This window comes from Bufo gargarizans, chromosome 1 (assembly GCF_014858855.1).
Source record: "Bufo gargarizans isolate SCDJY-AF-19 chromosome 1, ASM1485885v1, whole genome shotgun sequence".
Taxonomy (NCBI): Eukaryota; Metazoa; Chordata; class Amphibia; order Anura; family Bufonidae; genus Bufo; species Bufo gargarizans.
Genome location: NC_058080.1, coordinates 232,572,618 through 232,596,441, shown reverse-complemented (window position 1 = coordinate 232,596,441; position 23,824 = coordinate 232,572,618).

The window sequence follows — 23,824 nt, the reverse complement described above, 5'->3', positions numbered from 1 at the left end:
GTTACTCATTTAGGCCCCCCCATATGTCACTTGCTCAGGACCCCCATCCATATCAGTTTCTCAGGGGGACCCACCTCCCATATCAGTTGCTTATTTAGGCTCCCCATATGCCAGTTGCCCAGGACCCCCCATATCAGTAACTCAGGAGAACCCCCCCAATATCAGTTGTTTATTTATTCACCCCCCATATGTCAGTTGCCCAGGACCCCCCATATCAGTTACTCAGGAGGACCCCCTCAATGTCAGTTGTTTATTTATTCAGCCCCCCCCCCCATATCAGTTACTTAGGAGGACCCCCCAATGTCAGTTGTTTATTTATTCAGCCCCCCACCATATGTCAGTTGCCCCCCATATCTATGTGACAGACCCCCAGGGCCCCATCAGATCAGACTAAAAATAAATAATTAAAACTTACCTCTCCTGCTCTCCGTGTCCTGATGTGAGTGTTTGCCCTGCTGGTTTTCACAACTGGTCACGTGACCTGACTGCGTACAGCGTCAGGTCATAGTGCGTGCTGTACGCAGTCAGGCCGGAGGGGTAAGTAAGCGCCGATCTCTTGCATACTAGTGAGCGCTTCCAGAAGCGCTCACTAGTATGAATGGGCCTCCTCACACGCCGGGCCCCTGTGCAGCTGAACCGGCTGCACCAGCTTATGTCCGCCCCTGCGCATACAAAGAAAAAGCAGCATAAACTGCCCAATGTACTGCAAATTGGACTTAAGTGTTAAAAGTCCAAAAACACATATCTTTACACATATAGTGTATCAAATTTCAAAAAATAATGTAATAACAGAGAATAAGGTCATGACATGAACAATTTCTGCTTGCAGGAAGTGATTTAGGCACTTTAGGAGGAATCTCTGGCATCTGCAGCAAGGTTGTGTTATTTGGCTCTGAATATAAGGATTAATGGTGTACATTCTACAGCGTCTGTACGAGCAGCGTAAAGCGGTGAAGGATTTTGTCATGCACCAAACCACCTCAGCAGGAAGCATGTGTTGTTTCGAGGTCAGGTAGTAGCAGCTCATCATAGACACCTGTCACATATTCGGGCCCTTTGAAGAGGCCACTAGATTTGTCAGTAGGGACAACTGTGACATAAATTATGTTATCCCACTGGCATCTACCTAAGAGCAGATGCTCACGTTGAAGCAACAGGGGAGGGTGGAAGAAGTACAGCTTACACATCTTGCTGGCCACCTTGTAGCTGTTACTGACTCACATGCTGGAGGATAGGAGCAGAAGGGGGCGCCTGAGGATGATGATGCGAATGACACTGGCCATGATGATTAATCATCTCAGTGTGGGGTAGATCCGGAAAGAACTGAATCCTTGGGCAAAAGTGGTAAGCCGTATGCTTGCTTGCTTATGTACTGACAGGTGTATCATTTAGATGAAGCAATCTAATGATTACTGGATAGCGATGCTTTTAGACCCTTGCTATCAAGGCAAGATGGGGATTGTTTTCCTGTTGCTAAAAGGAAGGCCAAATTGCTTTATTACTAGATACACTGTGTACACAGCTTTCTCCAGCTTTTGGCAAGCAGGTGCCTGACTAGGGTTGCCACCCGTGCGGGATTGACCCGGACAGTCCGGGTTTGTAATCCTGTGCCCGGGTACAAGCCTTTCTCAGACCCGGGCACAGGATTATTCAGTCACTCACTGCGGCAGCCGGGTGATCAGCTGAGCGCAGCGCTCCTCCCTCCTCCCTCCTCTAGTCTACACTACTGTGATGCCAGGCAGTGCAGCGGCTCACTAACTGTTCAGTCTCCGGTCTCCTCCCTCCTCCTCGCTCCTCCCCTGCCTCCCAGTCCCTCCTCCCTCCTCGCTCCTCCTCTGCCTCCCAGTCCCTCCTCCCTCCTCTAGTCTACACAGTACAGTGATGCCAGGCAGCGCTGTGTTCACTCACCGTTCAGCAGCTTCAGTCTCCCTCGCTCCTCCTCTGCCTCCCAGTCCCTCCCTCCTTCTCTCTGATAACGAAGTCAGGTCCACAGGAAGTGACATCAGAGAGAGAGGCAGGGAGGGAGAATTGAAATCATTCTTCTTCAAGCTCCAGCCCAGCTCCAGCAGTGCCCCTGCCCACTGTACCCTGCCTGCAGTGACCAAGACAGTCCTGACACCTGTCCTAGATAGACACTTCTAAAAAGGTATATAAAACATTTGAAGTGTGTAAATGTAACAGTGTTTAAAGGGTTTCTACCACCAGAAATACTGTTATGTAGCTGACTGATATGAGCGATGCGCCCATGTCAGCACTACAGAACAGTATGTTTCTAACATTAGTCCCTGCAGCCGTTTTTGCTAAAAATGCACTTTTATTATATGCTAATGAGCCTCTAGGTGCTATGTGGGCGTAAAATCAGCACCTAGAGGCTCCGTCCACTCACCCATTATCCCGCCCAGGTCCCCTGTTCTGCCCGCCTAGATCCTCTTGATTGATGTGACGGTTCGCAGCAGCGTTGACAAAATCCTGCGCCTGTGCCGTTCACTATGTCTTCAGCGCAGGCGCAGTGAGTGAGGGCCGCTCTCCTGGTGCCGACTTCCTTACTGTGACGTAGTCGGCGCAAGCGCAGTGAGGAATCCGACACCAGGATCACATCATTCACTCACTGCGCCGAAGACAGAAGTGAACGGCGCAGGCGCGGGATTTTGCCATCGATGCAGGGAACAGTGGCATCAATCAAGAGGAGCTGGGCGGGCAGAACACTGGACCTGGGCGGGATAATGGGTGAGTGGACGGAGCCTCTAGGTGCTGATTTTACACCCACATAGCACCTAGAGGCTCATTAGCATATAATAAAAGTGCTTTTTTAGCAAAAACGGCTGCAGGGACTAATGTTAGAAACATACTGTTATGTAGTGCTGACATTAGCGCATCGCTATATCAGTCAGCTACATAACAGTATTTCTGGTCGTAGAAGCCCTTTAAACAGGTTTCTGAATCTGTCAATCATCAGAAAATATGTTATGTTATGTAGCTGACTGACATTAGCGATGGGCTGATGTCAGTCAGCTACATAATAGTGTGTTTTATAACTCCCTGCCGCCGTTCTCTTAAAATAAAGACTTATAATATGCTAATGAGCCTCTTCAGGGGCGTAACGATCGCGGTGTGACAGCGACCAGAGGTTGAGGCGGGACATGGGTGTGGCTGGAGGCGGGGCATGGGCATGGCTGGAGGCGGGGCATGGGTGGTGCCTGGAAGGGGGCCCTCCCTCCCTTCTGTTCGGGTTTGGCTTGAAGAAAAGGTGGCAACCCTATGCCTGACAGCCGCGTGTCTGACCAAGAGGGCCACCTCCGCTACCACAAACAGCAGAAGCCACCGCAGCCAGTTCAGTATCATCAACATGATCGAGAAATTTTTCCATGTGCCGCACCAAGCTGACGCAAATTAGCAAATGGTTCAGTCTTACCTGGACTCTGGCCTTTCCCCAGTGCATACTATGTTCCCTGACCCCATGGACTTCTGGGCAGGCAGACTGGAACAGTGGCCAAAACTAGCCCAGTATGCTCTCTCTATACTGTCTTGTCCAGCTTCCAGCAGTGGTGTAGCTAAAGGGGTCGCACAGGTTGCAAATGCGACAAGGACCCTAATCCAGGGGGGACCACAGGACACACCCTTGCCAATTGCTGTATTTTTTGCTTTATAAAATGCAGTGCAACTTATAAAGCAAATACTAAGGAGCGCTGCGTACTAGTATACAGGAGGAGCAGGGAGTGAGGCTCTGTGAGCGCTGCCTGTACTCACCCCTCCTGCCTGTGCAGCCAGCCAGTCGCAGGGAGAACACGTGAGGTTCACGGACCGATAAGGGGTCAAATGGTATAACACACAGTTTATCAGTTTACTCACGGTTAGCAGCACAGTGTTGAGGTGGACAGCACAAAATCCTCCGGGGCACATTCTGTGGTAGGAAGCATCAGCCAAGATGGTGGTTGAGGTGCCCTTGATGTTAGGGGTGCCTAGGGTGCTTGTTGCGGCTGAGTCCTTTGATGGTTTTTGTCGTGACGCCAGTACCGTTAATGGTGGTACAACCATAGGTAGTAATAATGAGGTAGACAGTGGTAAGATGCAACTCACAACTTTTACTTTGGATGTCTTTCAGTTGCAGTAGCACAATAATGCAGTCTTTAGATTATACAGAGGTAATTCTGCAAATCCACTGTTTAAGGCTTGTCAGGTTTTTGGTGGGTTTTGGAGCAGTGGGTTAGGTGTACCTGGTTCCTTTATATGCCTTGGATCCTATTCCTTGACTTTCCCTACAAGCTAAATATTTTTATACAGGAAAACTCAACCTTAGAAGGTTGGTGTGGCTGCCCGAAGCTAATAAACCTCCACCATGCAAAGGTGTCTGTGGCCCTAAATAATGGCTCTTATCACCGATGAATTCCTATGATTGCTTGTTTCTTTTCCAGGGAGGCAAACTCTTCTCCTACTGGTCAGGGATGCAAGTCTATAGTCCAGCTACAGAAGGAAAACGCTCTTCTGCGCCTAAACATCTGAGTAAACACCTTCTAGCGAAGTTGGCTCCACTCACTAATCTGTGTTGCGAAGTCTTCACTCTATCTTTCCTCCCACTAACTTGATCTGACTACCTCAGATCTGCTCACTTCTGAACTACATCCTGGTTTCAACTCCTCTGCCTCCACTCCTCAACTCCTCAACTGACTAACTAGGCCTGACCTGAGTATATATAGGACCTGAACTTTATCCCCATCTAGTGGTAGGATGTATAAATTGCACCTAATAGGCCTGTTAACAGGGATTTTGCAGTTACACAAATGCAAAATTATACATGACAACCTAGTGTTTATAATAAAGTAAAAAGTGCTTTTAAGCAGTGCCCACACACACGTAGTGGGACGCTGCACCTGGTCTTCCTTCCTGGTGCTGCGCTCCACTGTCCTGACTAGTACAGCATCAAGACGTACTGTAGTGTGTGCATTATGACCGTATGCTGAACGCAGTCAGGTGACAACGCAGTGCGAGCCCCGAGAAAGACCAGGTAGCTGGGAATGCCTGAAGAGAACTCTGGACCAGGAGAGGTAAACTTATTTATTTTGGGTCTGATTTGAGGTCTGATGGGAGACTGACATGGAGGTCTAAAGGGTCTGAGGATCTGATACGGAGGTCTGATCTGAGGATCTCATATTGGGGTCTGATCTGATATGGAGGTCTGATCTGAGGATCTGATATGGGGGTCTGATCTGAGGATCTGATATGGAGGTCTGATCTAAGGATCTGATATGAAAGTCTGCTCTGAAGATCTGATATGCGGGTCTGATTTGAGGTCTGATATGGAGGTCTGATTTGAGGTCTGATATGGGGATCTGATGTGGAGGTCTGATCTGAAAGGCAAGGGGGTATGTAAGGGGGTATTGTTTTGTACTGGCACATATTATAAGGGGGTATTTTTTGTACTGGTGCACATTATAAGAGGGTATTTTTTGCACTGGCACACATTATATCTAGGTATTTTTTTTTTATTGCCGCACATTATAAGGGGGTGTTTTTGTACTGATACATATTATAAGGAAATATTTTTCTACTTGCACACATTATAAGGAGAATAATTACAACTGGATGGCTTTGGAGAACATGATTACTGGAATGGGCACTATGGGGGCATTATTACTTCTAGGGTACAATGGGGCATAGTTACTATTGGGGGCACTGTTAACACTAAGTGCACTCTGGCAGATAATTATTTCTATTGGTGGGACTTTGGGGAGCACTATTACTGTGGGGGCACCCGGGCACTGTTAGCACAATTACTTTTGGGGGACATTATGTTTACACTACTATGTCAGAGGCACTATTTGCTGGGTGCAGTTATTTTTAGGGTACTGTGTGACAATAATTATTGTGGGCACTATCTGCTTGGTACTAGTATTTTCAGGGGGACTGTTTCTGAAGCATAATATTGGGGAGCACAGTGGGCATATTATTAGGGAGTGGCAGGATTGGGTGTTCAGAAGGCGGGAGGATGATGGAAAAGTAGGAAACTAAGATCTCTGCAGAGAGAAGAAATGGCTTGAAGAAATCATCAAAGCAGTGGCGTACATAGAGAAGTAAGGGCCCCATAGCAAGGATCAAACTAGGCCCCCCCACACAGGACAGAAGGATTTCTGCCTAAACCCTTTTCAATGACCCTTGGGCCATTTTTTCCACTGCCTCATTTGCTAAAAGTTGTTTATTTAGAGGGTAGAGTCCTGACCATGTTTTTACCCCCAGTAGAAGAGGAGAGGATCCCAACTAGGCCCCCTCATGCCCTGGGCCCCATAGCAGTCACATGGTCTGCCGCTATGGGAGTTACGCCCCTGCATCATAGCGATCTGTTCTGAATGGAGAACATGAGGAAAGGGAATATCAACATCAGAGGAACAGACAAAGTTGTCCTTCGCTAGTGTATAAAACATCACTTTTGTCAAATGAACGAGGCATGGATTGGTGAGGATTTTCAGATACTGTACCTCCGGCTGAGGCTGATGAATAGATCTGCCCTTGCTGATGATGCCTCATCATGCCACTGCTCCTGTCTGCCTGCCTACCATCATCATCATGTTCCATACCGTATCACTGCTGCTGCCGGCATCATGCCACTGCCACTCTCTGCCTGCCTACCATCATGTTCCATGCCAAATGGCTGCTTCTGCTGCTACTGCAGCTGCTATTCCCTGCTGCTAATAGCCCTAATGCCATTACCATCACCGCTACATAGCCACCACTACTACTATTACCCCTAAATAGCCACACACACTTCTACTGCCATGTCTGTTCCACACTGTGCTGCTACTGTTCCAGCCACATGCCACTATTACCCTACCCTTTCCACATCCACACTTTTTCCAGACCCATTCAGAACAAACCATTGTTTCTTCAGACAATTAACACTTGTGTGTGTATAAATACGGGCAGGCATTCTGTATAAACAGGTCTCTGCATCCATTTAGACATAATTTTTGGATGCTTGGTCCCAACAAGCCACTGTTTTCCCCCCATAACATTTGTGTTTAAACACCACCTGCCCCCCAATAAGGGACCATTTTCCAAAGCTTTCTAATATAAAAATGCACAACACACGCAAAAGCGCAGTGTATTTTTAAACACGCCATTTGTTAACACTGTCAACCATGGGTTTACCCATAGCTATATGAAATACCAAAAAATTTAAAAAAGAGATAATGAAAGGTCCTAGGGGACCTCAGAATGTCATATACCAATTGGAGCAAATTTGATTTGTGTAGAATAAATGCTAAACAACTAAGATCAGAGCAGGTAGGACTCCTAAACTGTGGTAATGGGGATAAGGATCACTGGAGATCAAGGAAAGGCAGAGCTATGAAATGTTTTGTATAAGAAGAAAAGGAGATGATGTTGCTGCTGCCAGCACTGTTCTTATATCCAGTAATATACTTAAATGTAGATATGGTCCAGGCTAAGCTAAATAAAGTGAATGTGAACATTGCTCCGGATCCAGATGGATTACACCCAAAAGTTCTTAAAGAACTCTGTTCAGTTATTGCTGTGCCCCTTTTCAAAATTTGAAGAGATTCTCTAGGGACAGTTACAGTGCCAAGCAAGTGACACATAGCAAATATGGCACCCATTTTCAAAAAGGGTTTCTCCAGGTAATTATAGACCTGAAAGCTTAACTTCCAATGTAAGAAAAATGTTTAGAGGATTATGTACACCTTATACAGTATATGCCTCCCTCCCCCCAACCTGTCGAAACGCACCTTTGCATACAGATAATGTAGTAGATGGGTGGGAGGCTCTAAATTCAGAACACACACAGTGAGGTCTAAAGTCCTTCCCCCAGCCCAGCCCTACCATGAAGGAAATATGTGGATGGTAGAGTTGAGCGAACACCTGGATGTTCGGGTTCGAGAAGTTCGGCCGAACTTCCTGGAAATGTTTGGGTTCGGGATCCGAACTCGACCCGAACTTCGCCCCGAACCCGAACCCCATTGAAGTCAATGGGGACCCGAACTTTTCAACACTAAAAAGGCTGTAAAATAGCCCAGGAAAGGGCTAGAGGGCTGCAAAAGGCAGCAAAATGTAGGTAAATCCCCTGCAAACAAATGTGGATAGGGAAATGAATTAAAATAAAAATAAAATAAATTAAAATTAACCAATATCAATTGGAGAGAGGTCTCATGGCAGAGAATCAGGCTTCATGTCACCCACCACTGGAACAGACTACTGTCAGATATTTAGGCCCCGGCACCCAGACAGAGGAGAGAGATCCCATAGCAGAGAATCAGGCTTCATGTCATAGCAGAGAATCAGGCTTCATGTCATAGCAGAGAATCAGGCTTCACGTCACCCACCACTGGAACAGGCCATTGTCAGATATTTAGGCCCCGGCACCCAGACAGAGGAGAGAGGTTCCATTGCAGAGAATCAGGCTTCATGTCATAGCAGAGAATCAGGCTTCACGTCACCCACGACTGGAACAGGCCACTGTCAGATATTTTTAGGCCCTGGCACACAGACAGAGGAGAGAGGTCCCATAGCAGAGATTCAGGCTTCATGTCATAGCAGAGAATCAGGCTTCATGTCATAGCAGAGAATCAGGCTTCATGTCATAGCAGAGAATCAGGCTTCACGTCACCCACCACTGGAACAGGCCATTGTCAGATATTTAGGCCCCGGCACCCAGACAGAGGAGAGAGGTTCCATTGCAGAGAATCAGGCTTCATGTCATAGCAGAGAATCAGGCTTCACGTCACCCACGACTGGAACAGGCCACTGTCAGATATTTTTAGGCCCTGGCACACAGACAGAGGAGAGAGGTCCCATAGCAGAGATTCAGGCTTCATGTCATAGCAGAGAATCAGGCTTCATGTCATAGCAGAGAATCAGGCTTCATGTCATAGCAGAGAATCAGGCTTCACGTCACCCACCACTGGAACAGGCCATTGTCAGATATTTAGGCCCCGGCACCCAGACAGAGGAGAGAGGTCCCATTGCAGAGAATCAGGCTTCATGTCATAGCAGAGAATCAGGCTTCACGTCACCCACCACTAGAACAGGCCATTGTCAGATATTTAGGCCCCGGCACCCAGACAGAGGAGAGAGGTCCCATAGCAGAGAATCAGGCTTCATGTCATAGCAGACAATCAGGCTTCATGTCACCCACCACTGGAACAGGCCATTGTCATATATTTTTAGGCCCCGGGACCCAGACAGAGGAGAGGTTCATTCAACTTTGGGTTGCCCCGCAATATAATGGTAAAATGAAAATAAAAAAAGGATTGAATGAGGAAGTTCCCTGGAGTACAATAATATATGGTTAAGGGGAGGTAGTTATAAATGTCTAATCTGCACAAGGGATGGACAGGTCCTGTGGGATCCATGCTTGGTTCATTTTTATGAACGTCATCTTGTCCACATTGGCTGTAGACAGGCGGCTGCGTTTGTCTGTAATGACGCCCCCTGCCGTGCTGAATACACGTTCAGACAAAACGCTGGCCGCCGGGCAGGCCAGCACCTCCAAGGCATAAAAGGCTAGCTCTGGCCACGTGGACAATTTGGAGACCCAGAGGTTGAATGGGGCCGAACCATCATTCAGTACGTGGAGGGGTGTGCACACGTACTGTTCCACCATGTTAGTGAAATGTTGCCTCCTGCTAACACGTTCTGTATCAGGTGGTGGTGCAGTTAGCTGTGGCGTGGTGACAAAACTTTTCCACATCTCTGCCATGCTAACCCTGCCCTCAGAGGAGCTGGCCGTGACACAGCTGTGTTGGCGACCTCTTGCTCCTCTTCTGCCTTCGCCTTGGGCTTCCACTTGTTCCCCTGTGACATTTGGGAATGCTCTCAGTAGCGCGTCTACCAACGTGCGCTTGTACTCGCGCATCTTCCTATCACGCTCCAGTGCAGGAAGTAAGGTGGGCACATTGTCTTTGTACCGGGGATCCAACAGGGTGGCAACCCAGTAGTCCGCACACGTTAAAATGTGGGCAACTCTGCTGTCGTTGCGCAGGCACTGCAGAATGTAGTTGCTCATGTGTGCCAGGCTGCCCAGAGGTAAGGACAAGCTGTCCTCTGTGGGAGGCGTATCGTCATCGTCCTGCGTTTCCCCCCAGCCACGCACCAATGATGGGCCCGAGCTGCGTTGGGTGCCACTCCGCTGTGAACATGCTTCATCCTCATCCTCCTACACCTCCTCCTCATCCTCGTCCTCCTCGTCCTCCAGTAGTGGGCCCGGGCTGGCCACATTTGTACCTGGCCCCTGCTGTTGCAAAAAACCTCCCTCTGAGTCACTTCTAAGAGACTGGCCTGAAAGTGCTAAAAATGACCCCTCTTCCTCCTCCTCCTCCTCCTGGGCCACCTCCTCTTCCATCATCACCCTGTGTGTCGGCAGATAAGAACCATTTGGCCCATCTAGTCTGCCCAATATATCTGAATCCTATGAATAGTCCCTGGCCCTATCTTATATGAAGGATAGCCTTATGCCTATCCCATGCATGCTTAAACTCCTTCACTGTATTTGCCGCTACCACTTCTGCAGGAAGGCTATTCCATGCATCCACTACTCTCTCAGTAAAGTAATACTTCCTTATATTACTTTTAGAAGTAGTATTGTAACGCTGATAACGGCGTCATCGCCACTGGCCATGTTGGTGGAGTACTCGAAACAGCGCAACAGGGCACACAGGTCTCGCATGGAGGCCCAGTCATTGGTGGTGAAGTGGTGCTGTTCCTCAGTGCGACTGACCCGTGCGTGCTGCAGCTGAAAGTCCACTATGGCCTGCTGCTGCTCGCACTGTCTGTCCAGCATGTGCCAAGGTGGAGTTCCACCTGGTGGGCACGTCGCATATGAGGCGGTGAGCGGGAAGGCCGAAGTTACGCTGTAGCGCAGACAGGCGAGCAGCGGCAGGATGTGAACGACGGAAGCGCGCACAGACGGCCCGCACTTTATGCAGCAGCTCTGACATGTCGGGGTAGTTGGGAATGAACTTCTGCACCACCAGTTCTCAAGACTCCAGCGGCTCAGGATCAGTGCTCTGGGCAGCTGGGCTCAGGCTGGAAGTGGGCACCGCTCTGCAGGAAGGAGACCAGGGCTCGGCTCACCCTAGTGTTACAGTGCACCCCAGCACCCCACAGTATGCAGTATAGCACCCTATAATATACAGCACCACACAGTATTCAGTTTAGCACCCCACACTATACAGTACCCCACAGTATATAGTAGAGCAGTATAACAGCCCACAGTATACAACACCTCACGGTATACAACACCTCACTGTATACAGCACCCCAAACTATACACGATACAGCCCCCCACACTATACAGTACAGCAGTATAGCACTCCCCCCCCCCACTATACAGGCCCCCACACACAGTATACAGGCCCCCACACAGTAAACAGGCCACCACACAATATGCAGCCCATTACACAATATATAGCCCACCACACAATATACAGCCCACCACACAATATACAGCCCACCACACAATATACAGCACCCCACTATACAGTAGTTTACAGTATATTAACATAACAGTCCCTTCTAGCCAGAATAATCTCACAACAAGATAAGAAAAATCTATCTATTACCCGGATTAGGAATACAGAGGGGGAAATTATAACAGATTCAGAAGGAATCAGGAATAGCTTTCTGTATTACTTTGCTCAGATATATAAATCCTCCCCTGGCTTGACACCTGAACTGGCGATGCGGTTCTTGGAGAAAATTCCACTCCGCATCTTAAATGAAGCTCAAATAAAATATCTGGAAGAGGAATTGTCTCTCTCAGAGCTGCAGGAGGCCCTTGAGTCTATTTCGGGGAACTCATCGCCAGGCTTGGATGGCCTGCCATACGAGGTTTATCGTAAGTATAGTGACGTGATTCTTCCTCAATTGCTCGAGGTTTTTTCCCAAGCAACACAGGGAGGGGGACTACCAAACTCCATGATGGAGGCTCTCATTGCTTTAATCTTAAAAAAGGATAAGGACCCGGCAGAACTGAGCTCTTATAGACCAATATCCTTATTAAACACGGATGCTAAGATACTATCCAAAGCTCTGGCTAGAAGGCTGTCGCGGGTCATATCCACCATTATCCATCCAGATCAAAATGGCTTTATGCCAAAAAGGGGTACTCAGCACAACTTGCATAGATTATTTATGAATATTCAGTCCCCGGGAGGTGGTGCCCGCTCCATCCTGTCGTTGGACGCTACTAAAGCCTTCGACAGGGTGGAGTGGACTTTTCTCTGGGAGGTAATGAAGAAAATGCGTTTTGGACCAAAATTTATGGCAATGATTCAGCTGTTATACAATTCCCCGGTTGCCAGGATTAGGATTAATGGGACAGTGACAGAGAGTTTCATCCTGGAAAGAGGTACCCGCCAAGGCTGTCCCCTCTCTCCCCTGCTATTTAATATTTACATCGAACCTTTAGCAACTAGTATAAGGCAGGACTTAAAGGTGGCCGGTTTCGGCATAAATGGGGAGTATGATCGTGTTTCACTTTATGCAGATGACATCCTGGTTTTTATGCATCAAACAGACATTACTCTCCCTCGTATAATGGAGCTGGTTGGTCTCTTCTCTGATCCATCCGGATTGGAGATCAACTGGGATAAGACCGTCCTCCTTCCTATAGACGAGCTGCGTGGCGAACGCGATAATCAGCTGACGATCTCTGAGTCAATAAAATACCTGGGGATAACAGTTTCTGCCAAACCGCATGAATATCTACAATTAAATCTGATTCCGCTGTTAATGAAGGTGAGGGCTAAAATTAAGGTATGGCAAAAAATCTTGCTCTCTAGAGCGGATAGAATTTCATTAATAAAAATGGTAGTACTGCCCCAGGTTCTTTATATTCTGCGCAACTCGCCTGTATGGATTGCAGATAAGTACTTCAGACTGATAGACCGAATGCTCAATGATTTAATATGGGGGAGGAAGCGTGTGAGACTAAAGGTACTCTACTTCTCTATGCCCTATGAGCGGGGAGGTCTCAACCTCCCCTATTTTAGGGGTTACTTTATGGCCTCCCAATTATGTCTTTTTAATGACTGGGAAAATAGCCCTTTCTGCAGCAGAGTGGTGAAAGACTCAGGATTCTCGGATTTCTTCACTGTATTGGAGTCTGATTATCTAGTAAACATACTGAGTGGGTATACACTGTTCTGCAAAATGGCTATGAGGACTTGGTTGGCCATAAGGAGATGGTGTGGAGTTAAGGCGTCACTTATTTGCACCCCATTGTGGCACAACTCTAAGCTCCTTAATTTAAATGACTTAAATTGCTGCCAGTATTGGAGGAACAAAAATGTTCAGTATCTACACCAAGTGGTCAGTGAGGGACAAATATTGCCCCTCATGGAACTAAAACAAAGGGCAAATTTAGGTGAGGTGGTTTGGTTTCCATATTTCCAACTGAGGTCAGCACTATCTTGCATACCGGATAGCCAATTTTTTATTGATACCCCTCTATTTCTACACGATTTAATTTGCAAGAAAACTGTCACGAGAATTAAAATATCACATTGCTATAAACACTTAATGAATAATTTTTGTTTGGATGTTCTTTCTCCAGGACAGAGAGCCTGGTCTTCCTTACTTTCAGAGGTGGGTTCTCCAAGTTGGGAGAACATGGGGGATAGTTTAAAGTTGGTTTCACACAATTTCAATCACATTGTTGTACAATTTAATATTTTGCACAAAATTTATGTGACACCCACATGGTTATATAAAAGAGGCCTTAGGGCCTCTTCCGATTGCCCACGCTGTGGCGATCCCGGGGCAGACCATTTACATCTGTTCTGGGACTGCCCCATGGTGAGCAGATACTGGAGCCTGGTCCAAAACAATCTGGCTCACAAACTTAACATTTCTATCCCTTTGTCACCAAGGATATGGGTCCTGGGAGATTTATCGGAGCTTAATTGTCAGCCTATAAAACGCCAAATGCTGATCAAGGTTATGTTTTTAGCTAGGCTCCTGATCACTAGATTATGGTTTTCCCCTTCTGTACCAGAGTACAACAAATGGTTGGGCCTGGTCAAGAAAGTGAAAACTTATGAAATGATTCTGCACAAACAAAGAGGATCTTACTTGAAATGGGAAAAACTCTGGAAAGATTGGAATAGGGTTAATTAATTAGAACCTCTTTCCCCCGTAGGCTCTCCATGAAGGATTTTTTTTATTTTTTTTTTTTTTTTTTTTTTTCCTGCAAAGTGGGGTCGGGTGGGGGATTGGCGAAGGGAAATTAATGTCATTTAATTGACGGGTTTATGAATTTTATAACATCGCAAAGTAATATTGATATAAAGTTTTGTACTATAAAGTATAATAAAAGATAAAACTCTTTAAAAAAAAAAAAAAAAAAAAGCAAAAAAAAAAAAAAAAAAAAACATAACAGTCCCTGTCACCTTTTTCTGATGTAATCTTTACACAAAAAAGCTCCACAGTTAACTTCTGTAGGACCTGTGATGACCTCATAGCCATGTGACCAGTAATTGCTAGGTTACTGGTCACATGGTAATGATGTCATTAAGGTCCTAAAGCAAAACTCATTAAGGTCCTAGAATTAAGATCATTAGCACAGTACGATCATGATCCCTGTGTAGCCGACAGCCTGACACCCAGGGCAGTAGCTAGCAGGGCTCAAGAGGCAGCTGCCTTGGGCCCCCCAGGAGCAACTGGGCCCAGGGCAGCTGCCCCTTTTGCCCCTTGGTAAAGACGGCCCTGCTCGGGTCTTGTCATCAGCACATTGTTTGAAGAACTGCCACGCCAGGGAACTCCTTGAAGCTGCCTTTGGGGTGCTCGGTCCCAGATGGCGGCGGTCAGTAGCAGGCGGAGTCTCTTGGCGGCGGGTGTTCTGCTTTTGCCCACTGCTTCCTCTTTTGCTGCGCTGTTGGGTCGGTCTCACCACTGCCTCTTCCTCTGAACTCTGAAAGTCAGTGGCACGACCTTCATTCCATGTGGGGTCTAGGACCTCATCGTCCCCTGCATCGTCTTCCACCCAGTCTTCCTCCCTGACCTCCTGTTCAGTCTGCACACTGCAGAAAGACGCAGCAGTTGGCACCTGTGTTTCGTCATCATCATAGACGTGCTGAGGTGGTATTCCCATGTCCTCATCATCAGGAAACATAAGTGGTTGTGTGTCAGTGCATTCTATGTCTTCCACCGCTGGGGAAGGGCTAGGTGGATGCCCTTGGGAAACCCTGCCAGCAGAGTCTTCAAACAGCATAAGAGACTGCTGCATAACTTGAGGCTCAGACAGTTTCCCTGATATGCATGGGGGTGATGTGACAGACTGATGGGCTTGGTTTTCAGGCGCCATCTGTGAGCTTTCTGCAGAAGACTGGGTGGGAGATAATGTGAACGTGCTGGATCCACTGTCGGCCACCCAATTGACTAATGCCTGTACCTGCTCAGGCCTTACCATCCTTAGAACGGCATTGGGCCCCACCAAATATCGCTGTAAATTCTGGCGTCTACTGGGCTTTGAGGTAGTTGGTACACTAGCACGTGTGGCAGAACGGCCATGTCCTCTCCCAGAACCAGAGGGTCCACTAACACCACCACGACCATGTCCGCGTCTGCGTCCCTTACTAGATGTTTTCCTCATTGTTACCGTTCACAACAATAAGAAAAAAATTATTTGGCCCAATGTATTGAATTCAAATTCAGGCCTTTTTTTAACAGGCACCTAACACTATCTGGCTATCTATTTAGGTACCGTATTACACTAATACAGGCACAGCAATAACCACAGATTTAGCTGAATATAAATTGTAGGCCTAGTATTTAGGCCATGAATGACAGGTATACGTTTACGGACAGAATTAGACTTGGAAATGCACGGTAGCGTGTGAAGTTATTGAGGATGACCCTATCAGCACCTTCAATGTAATATACCCTTTTATGGATAGTTTTAAACTTGGCCTGCTACAGCGGGAAACCACTGATTTAGGGAATTGCTAATTTGGGAATTGTATTTCAACCCAGAAAAAAATATATCCTTTGCCAGACAGCAGACAGTATTACAATTGGCTAGCCACAGCTGAAACACCAGATTTAAGGTACTGCTATTTTGGCAATTGTATTTCACCCCTCAATAAAATAGTAAGCACAGCCAAGCCCCTGATATAGGATATAGCAAAAAAAAAAAAAAAACACTATTGGTTAAATGTACTTAGTGGCAGCTTGTGCTGGCGCACCACAAGACACAAAATGGCCGCCGATCACCCCAGAAAAAAGTGACAGAAAAACGCTCTGGGCCAGTGGCGTAGCGTGGGTTGCCAGCACCCGGGGCAAGCCCAAAATTGCGCCCCCCCCCCCGCGCCTACCCCAGGCACGCCACTTTTAACAGATACTGTAGTAGATCACTAGCAGTCCTATGTTACACCTCAGATAACACAGAGATAACTCTCTGAGTACAGATAATGTAGTAGATGGGTGTGAGGCCCCAGAATTCTAAACACGTACAGTGTGACCTGAAGTCTGGGGCCAGAATGCGGCAGTATGGGCCAAATTCTCAATCTTCTCCCCCAACCCTACCATGAAACAGATATGTGGATGGACATTATTATTACAGTAGAATACCGCACCATACCTGTTACATCCAGTGACGTCTCCTGTGATGTAGACTCTCCTCGACGTCTTCATTCAGAGATAAGACCACCATGATAACTTCTTTCAGCCGCTTCTCGTCTCTGCAGAGTTTCACCGAAAAAAATTTAGGTTCCTCACTTTACTATCATGCTCTCCTTCCTTCAACACTGTCATCCTGCTGCCCCCCAATACTGAGCTAGAGCCAGACAGATAGCTTTCATTCCCCCTGTATATTATAATGGCCCCCTCTTTATTATTAATGTACTGGCCCCCTCTTTAATAACAAAGAGGGGGCCATTATATTAGCAAAGAGGGGGTCATTACATTAATAATAAAGAGGGGCCATTACATTAATAACAAAGAGGGGGTCATTACATTCATAACAAAGATGGGGTCATTATATTAATAATGAAGAGGGGGCCATTACATTAATAATAAAGAGGGGCCATTACATTAATAATAAAGAGGGGGCCATTACATTAATAATAAAGAGGGGCCATTACATTAATAATAAAGAGGGGGCCATTACATTAATAATAAAGAGGGGGCCATTATATTAGCAAAGAGGGTGTCATTACATTAATAATAAAGAGGGGCCATTACATTAATAACAAAGAGGGGGTCATTACATTCATAACAAAGATGGGGTCATTATATTAATAATGAAGAGGGGGCCATTACATTAATAATAAAGAGGGGCCATTACATTAATAATAAAGAGGGGGCCATTACATTAATAATAAAGAGGGGCCATTACATTAATAATAAAGAGGGGGCCATTATATTAATAATAAAGAGGGGGCCATTACATTAATAATAAAGAGGGGGCCATTACATTAATAATAAAGAGGGGCCATTACATTAATAATAAAGAGGGGGCCATTACATTAATAATAAAGAGGGGGCCATTACATTAATAATAAAGAGGGGGTCATTACATTAATAATAAAGAGGGGGCCAATACATTAATAATAAAGAGGGGGTATTACATTAATAATAAAGAGGGGCCATTACATTAATAATAAAGAGGGGCCATTACATTAATAATAAAGAGGGGGCCATTATATTAATAATAAAGAGGGGGTCATTACATTAATCATGAAGAGGGGGTCATTACATTAATAATAATAATGTACTGGCCCCCTCTTTATTATTAATATAATGGCCCCCTTTTTATTAATAATGTACTGGCCCCCTCTTTGCTAATATAATGTCCCCCTCTTTGTTATTAATGTACTGGCCCCCCTCTTTGCTAATATAATGTCCCCCTCTTTGTTATTAATGTACTGGCCCCCTCTTTGCTAATGTAATGTCCCCCTCTTTGTTATTAATGTACTGGCCCCCCTCTTTGCTAATATAATGTCCCCCTATTTGTTATTAATGTAATGGCCCCTCTGTTATTAATGTACTGGCCCCCCTCTTTGCTAATATAATCCCCCCTCTTATTGCTGTGCCAATGCCATTGAATATAGCCTTTCTGCTCCAGTCCTCTCCTCTCCTCTCCCACCCCCCATACTGCCGCCAGAGCCTCTGCAATTAGGTAAGGTAACATAAAAAAAAAATACTTACCTATCTCCATCCCCGCTTGTTCCCGCCGCAGGCGGTCACGAACGCCTCACTGTGCCTTCCTGCGCCGCGTCATCGCGTCATCTCGCGAGACCCGACGCAGGAGGTCACAGTGAGGTTATCGTGACCGAGTCCTGCGTCGCTCTACTGCCTTATAGGCTTCAGGCCACTAGGCCTGAAGCCTATGGGGCATAACGGAGGGGACGGGAGCCATAGGCTCCCGTAGCCCTCATTGAAATTTCGGATGCCTGGCGCCCCCTGCAATTTGGCGCCCGGGGCGACGGCCCCTCCGGCCCCCCCCACGCTACGCCCCTGCTCTGGGCAGCCTAAAAACAGTAAGCATTTAAATAGCAGAGGTTGAATGATTCACAGCTGTAGATGGCTCCCTTTATTAAGTGTTTTAGAAGAGTAAATCCCTGGCTAATCTCACCCTAACAGCAGCAGCTGCATTCTATCCCTACACTGATCAGAGCAGAGTGACGTGCGGCGCTACGTGACTCCAGCTTAAATAGAGGCTGGGTCACATGCTGTACTGGCCAATCACAGCCATGCCAATAGTAGGCATGACTGTGATGGCCTCTTGGGGCAAGTAGTATGACGCTTGTTGATTGGCTGCTTTGCAGCCTTTCAAAAAGCGCCAAGAAAGCGCCGAACACCGAACGTGTCACGAACACCCCAAAATTCGGTATGAACCCGAACTATACAGTTCGGGTTCGCTCATCCCTAGTGGATGGACATTACATATATTGGTACAAAAATACAGTAGAATACAGCAGCACATACCTCTTATATCCAGTGATGTCTTCTCTGATGTACAACATCTCCATTCGTATATAAGACTGTCATGATACCTTCTTTCAGCCGCATCTCGTCTCTGCAGAGTTTATCACAGATTTTTTTTTTAGATTCCTCACTTTACTATTGTCCTCTCCCTCCTGGTGCCTCAACACTGTCATACAGCTGCTACCTACAATGCTGTGCTAGTACCATACAGATCGTCCCCCATAATAATACAATCCCAAACTGTCCTCAATGGTAATGGTGTTCCCTGCAGCACCCCCAATAGCAACCCCATTAGTAGTAATGTCCTCCATATTGCGCTCAATTATAAACCTCGCTCAGCAACCCAGTATTAATAATGCCCCCATAGGGCTCCTTGTAGAAATAATGCCTCCTATAGTGCCCCCAGCAGTAATAAGGCCCCTCTATAAGGTACCCCTATAAGAGCAGTAGTTATAAAGTCCCCTATAGTGTCTGCAGTAGTTATAATTAGGGATGAGCGAACCCGTGGAAGTTTGGGTTCGGCGAATTCGGCCGAACTTCAGGCCAAAGCTCAGGTTCAGGACCCGAGCGTGACCCCGAACCTGGACCCCATTAAACTCAATGGGGACCCGAAATTTACTTTATTATTTTCGGTTATAACATTGTTATACCGGACAAAAATATCATTCTTAAGACAGAATGCTAAATAAAATGGCCATTGAGGGGTTAAAAATTAATTAAAAAATTCCCCTCATCCACTTGATCACGCAGCCTTCTTTCTTCTTTCTGAAGGACCTGCAAAAGGACCTGCCATGACATCACCGCAGGTCCTTCTATCTTCATTCAGTAGGACCTGTGATGACGTCACCGCGCTCACCACGTGGTGAGCACAGTGACGTCATCGCAGATCCTCCAGAAAGAAGAAAGAGGAGGATACCGGCTGCACGATCAAGTGGATGAGGTGAGTTTTTTAAATTATTTTTAAGCCCTCAATGGCCATTTTATTTCGCATTCTGTCTTAAGAATGCTATTATTTTCTGTTATAACCATGTTATAATGGAAAATAATAAAATCACTCTAACACCGAACCCGAACCTGAACTTCAGTGAAAAAGTCCGGGTTCGGGTACGGATACCCATACTCGCAAATTATGGTACGAACCCGAACTTTGCAGTTTGGGTTTGCTCAACCCTAGTTATAATACCTCATATAGTGGTCCAAGTATTTAAAGAGACCTCTGTAGTAGCCCCAGTATTTATAAAGACCCGTTGCAGTGTCCCCTCTGTATTATTAGAATATATACAGGGAGTGCAGAATTATTAGGCAAGTTGTATTTTTGAGGATTAATTTTATTATTGAACAACAACCATGTTCTCAATGAACCCAAAAAACTCATTAATATCAAAGCTGAATATTTTTGGAAGTAGTTTTTAGTTTGTTTTTAGTTTTAGCTATTTTAGGGGGATATCTGTGTGTGCAGGTGACTATTACTGTGCATAATTATTAGGCAACTTAACAAAAAACAAATATATACCCATTTCAATTATTTATTTTTACCAGTGAAACCAATATAACATCTCAACATTCACAAATATACATTTCTGACATTCAAAAACAAAAAAAAAAACAAATCAGTGACCAATATAGCCACCTTTCTTTGCAAGGACACTCAAAAGCCTGCCATCCATGGATTCTGTCAGTGTTTTGATCTGTTCACCATCAACATTGCGTGCAGCAGCAACCACAGCCTCCCAGACACTGTTCAGAGAGGTGTACTGTTTTCCCTCCTTGTAAATCTCACATTTGATGATGGACCACAGGTTCTCAATGGGGTTCAGATCAGGTGAACAAGGAGGCCATGTCATTAGATTTTCTTCTTTTATACCCTTTCTTGCCAGCCACGTTGTGGAGTACTTGGACGCGTGTGATGGAGCATTGTCCTGCATGAAAATCATGTTTTTCTTACCTTGCAGACTTCTTCCTGTACCACTGCTTGAAGAAGGTGTCTTCCAGAAACTGGCAGTAGGACTGGGAGTTGAGCTTGACTCCATCCTCAACCCAAAAAGGCCCCACAAGCTCATCTTTGATGATACCAGCCCAAACCAGTACTCCACCTCCACCTTGCTGGCGTCTGAGTCGGACTGGAGCTCTCTGCCCTTTACCAATCCAGCCATCTGGCCCATCAAGACTCACTCTCATTTCATCAGTCCATAAAACCTTAGAAAAATCAGTCTTGAGATATTTCTTGGCCCAGTCTTGACGTTTCAGCTTGTGTGTCTTGTTCAGTGGTGGTCGTCTTTCAGCCTTTCTTACCTTGGCCATGTCTCTGAGTATTGCACACCTTGTGCTTTTGGGCACTCCAGTGATGTTGCAGCTCTGAAATATGGCCAAACTGGTGGCAAGTGGCATCTTGGCAGCTGCACGCTTGTCTTTTCTCAGTTCATGGGCAGTTATTTTGCGCCTTGGTTTTTCCACACGCTTCTTGCGACCCTGTTGACTATTTTGAATGAAACGCTTGATTGTTCGATGATCACGCTTCAGAAGCTTTGCAATTTTAAGAGTGCTGCATCCCTCTGCAAGATATCTCACTATTTTTGACTTTTCTGAGCCTGTCAAGTCCTTCTTTTGACCCATTTTGCCAAAGGAAAGGAAGTTGCCTAATAATTATGCACACCTGATATAGGGTGTTGATGTCATTAGACCACACCCCTTCTCATTACAGAGATGCACATCACCTAATATGCTTAATTGGTAGTAGGCTTTCGAGCCTATACAGCTTGGAGTAAGACAACATGCATAAAGAGGATGATGTGGTCAAAATACTCATTTGCCTAATAATTCTGCACGTAGTGTAATGGCCCCCTCTGTATTATTATCATATAACATATAATAGCCCCCTCTGTATTATTAGTACATTGGCCCCCTTTGTATTATTATTACATATAATAGCCCCCTCTGTATTGTTATTATAATGATCCCCTCTGTATCATTATGGCCCCCTCTGTATTATAAGTATAATGGCCCCCTCTGTATTAGTAGTATATTGCCCCCCTCTGTATTAATAATATAAAGACCCCTCTGTGCGGTGTGTGAGCGCTGTTTTATTGTGAGGTCACTGGGGAGCTTTTTTTAATTTTGGGGGACATAATTTTTTGCTAAATTTTTGGGGAGGCTAAAAGCGTTGAATCACACATTTTTCTTTTATTTTTATTTTTCGTTATAGCATTCAGCAAGCAGGAAAAACATTTTTTATTTAAAACTTAAATTGTTCGGACATTTTCACATGTGGCAAAACAAAACCTGTGTAACTGCTCAGATGCTGTAGTCTCTATTGGCCACATCATCTAAGAAGTTAAATGACCGTCGGCCTGCGGTGTGGCTATATTTCACTATTATGTCAGGCCTTGTAACAGGAGCAAGGGGGTTAATTAATCCATTGCTAATTCACATTTTGTACAATTAAGTACAATTAAATTGCCCTCTAAGATTCTCAGTGAGGCCTGGCTGGGGCATGGGGCCTAAATGAGTATTGACAATGGATGAATGCAAAGGATTATTACTGTGGGGGCCTAGGTGGAATCTGCTGCACAGCAGGCCTAAGGGAAAGAATATTACTAGTACTACTCACTGTGCATATTCCACCTAGGCCCCCACAATAATAATCCTCCATTATTAATCCTGGTCCAGTCATGAATCCTGAGGCTGAGCTGACCTGACCTGTTTGGCCCAGTCCACCACCTATTTACTCTCTAACCTGGAGGCAATTGGCAAAGACACCCATTTTCCCCACAAAAATTACCCCTCTGGGCAGCAAGCCCGGGTCTTAACTGAAGAAATACCTCTCTGAGCAGTACTAGCTAGCAGTGTACTCCACTCCCTATCTAGTCTGAGCAGTGCAGACACAGTTTACTTTATTGAAATTGTGCCTTAGGCCCCTTTCACACGGGCGTTGCAGGAAAATGTGCGGGTGCGTTGCGGGAACACCCGCAGTTTTTCTGCACAAGTGCAAACATTGTAATGCGTTTTGCAGTCGCGTGAGAAAAATCGCGCATGTTTGGTACCCAAACCCGAACTTCTTCACATAAGTTCGGGCTTGGGATCGGTGTTCTGTAGATTGTATTATTTTCCCTTATAAGGTAAAATAATAGCATTCTGAATACAGAATGCATAGTAAAATAGCGCTGGAAGGGTTAAAAAATTTAACTCACCTTAATACACTTGCTCGCGTAGCCCGGCATCTCCTTCTGTCTTCATCTTAGCTTTTGTAGCAACAAGGACCTTTGGTGACGTCACAGTCATCACATGATCCATCACCATAGTAAAAGATCATGTGATGGATCATGTGATGACTGTGACGTCACCAGTGCAGTTTCTAGGTAAAATTTCTCTCAGGGCGAGTGTCAAAAAAACTCCTCCCCCCCCCCCCCCCCCGGTAACAGACAGGCAGGCAGTGCGGGCGGCGGTGCTGACCTCACTCACTGTACGTCACGCAGTGCGTGAGGTACAGTGAGTGAGCGCCGCCGCCCGCACTGCCTGCCTGTGGGGGGACATTATTTTTAATAAGGATCACTATGGACATTATTTAGAATGGAGGCTGCTGTGGGTGTCATTATAACTGCATAATGTCTGATAGGCCTAGTCCTGAGTTATATTACCCTGCCCTGTATAATAATGTACCCTGATACCCCTTAGATATATTACTCCAGCGGGGTAATATAACTAAGGGGTATCAGGGATGGGTACATTATTATACAGGGCATGGGCAGGGTAATATAACTCAGCTCAGGACTAGGCCTATCAGACACTATACAGTTATAATGAGTAATGACACCAACAGCAGCCTCCATTCTAAATAATGTCCATAGTGATCCTTATTAAACTTAATGTCCCCCACAGTGACAGTGGCCCCCAT